Consider the following 1920-nt stretch of genomic DNA (forward strand, 5'->3'; position numbering starts at 1 on the left):
ACATTTACTATACATAATAATGTGAAAAGATCGTACAAATCTTAGACCGTGTGGGGTGAGGGTGGTGTCGATGGTACCCAAGCTAGTCAGGATGCAGTCTAACGCGCTGCGTTCAGGTCACAGTCTCTCATTGAGGCGTGGGTTTGAAAAGATTCAGCAGTTCGTACAAATCTTTGGCCATGTGGGGGTGTTGAGGAAAATTGTCGTTCATAATGTGCTTTCAGGTCAGGATGGCCGCGTGGTCTAAGGTGCTGCGTTCAGGTCGCAGTCTCCCCTGGAGGCGTAGGTTCAAATCCCACTTCTGACAGCTCATGCTTTATACAAATCTACGTTTGCATGTTCTCCCCGTGTCTGCGTGGGTTTCCTCCGGCTGCCCTGGTTTCCTCCCACAGTCCAAAGACATGCAAGTGAGGTGAATTGGAGATGCTTAATTGTCCATGACTGTGTTGGATATAATCTTGTGAACTGATGAACCTTGTATAATGAGTGACTACCGATCCTTTCATGAATGTAACCAAAGTGTGTAAAACATGACATTAAAATCCTAATAAACAAACAAAACTTTAAATTAAATCATTTGAGTGAAAATAGAGCGTGAATGTCATTGTAACATTGTACATTTTGATGCTGCGTTTCAGTGAGCAATGACTCAAGTAGTTTCATATTACGTGATGCCCTTAAATCAGGGGTGTCAAACTCAAGGCCCGCGGGCCAAATCCGGCCCGCCACGTCATTTTATGTGGCCCGCAAGAGGTTAAATGACGTACGATTGTTCTGATGGTTCTAATAGTCACTGAGACGTACTTATAATTTAATGCGGCAACTGCTGACATCGTAGTCATGGCAACTAACTTTGACCTTCGCTAGAAGCCTTGTCACTTTTACGGCAAAAAGAAAGCGGGGTAGCGTAGTCAGTAATGTAAACAATAATAATAAATACAAATAACGCTCTTATATAATCTCTCAATATAATACAGAAGCATCGTCTGTAAGTAGTGATGTTTATATTCTCAGTTGTTTGTAAATGTTTAGCGAGTTTTGTGTTCTGGAGGGAGTTGTCTGTCTGTCTCTCGGTCTAGCTAAAAGGGGGGGGGGGACTCTTAGAGAGGGGAGAACAATCGTCTTAAAATACACTGTAAAATCCTACATAAACTGCATCTCCCAAAATGCATGCTGATTTTGTGACCCGCAAAGTGTCCGCATCCCGCCAGTAGATGATGTTGAGAAATATTTACACATTATCCCAAAATGTACAAGAAGAGAAAATTAAGCAGAATGAGGAAATTTAATGAAAGTGAATACGTTTATATAATAAAATAAGTTTGTGCTTTAGGAGGAGAAACCGGTGCGTCTCTTGTGTTACCATAATGCTGATGTGGCCCTTGGTGAAAATGAGTTTGACACCCCTGCCTTAAATGATCATAATGTTTCCGCACTGGAGAATGCGGGCATCGATCCCACGACCTCTCGCATGCGAAGCTAGCACTCTACCATTTGTGCTAATTCCCCTTACACAGAACTGTCCTTTAAACTTAGTGTTAATCCTGCATTATAAAGTGAGGGTGCAAGGTGTTTAAGCTCACGTACTCTTTTCTATATTATTTATATACTCAGTTTATTTAAAATGTTTATCACAGCCTTTAGGACGAACTGAACCAAATCATAACTGTCTTTGTACCACTGACAGACTGACTTAAGGGTTGATGCTGCATTATGTAAGGGCCAAAATAGTGCAGGATATACTAACTGTTTAGTGCAGTGCAATAACAAAGCAGCTCTGTGAAGCAACAACTGAAATTATGATGCATGTAATTCAACATAAAATATGTGGGTATTAATATCTAAAACTCAGTGCATTATTAAATACGCAAATATGCATGATTTTGAATGGTCTTCTATTTACTACAGTCTGTTTGAAAC

This window comes from Trichomycterus rosablanca, chromosome 10, assembly GCF_030014385.1.
Source record: "Trichomycterus rosablanca isolate fTriRos1 chromosome 10, fTriRos1.hap1, whole genome shotgun sequence".
Classification (NCBI taxonomy): Eukaryota; Metazoa; Chordata; class Actinopteri; order Siluriformes; family Trichomycteridae; genus Trichomycterus; species Trichomycterus rosablanca.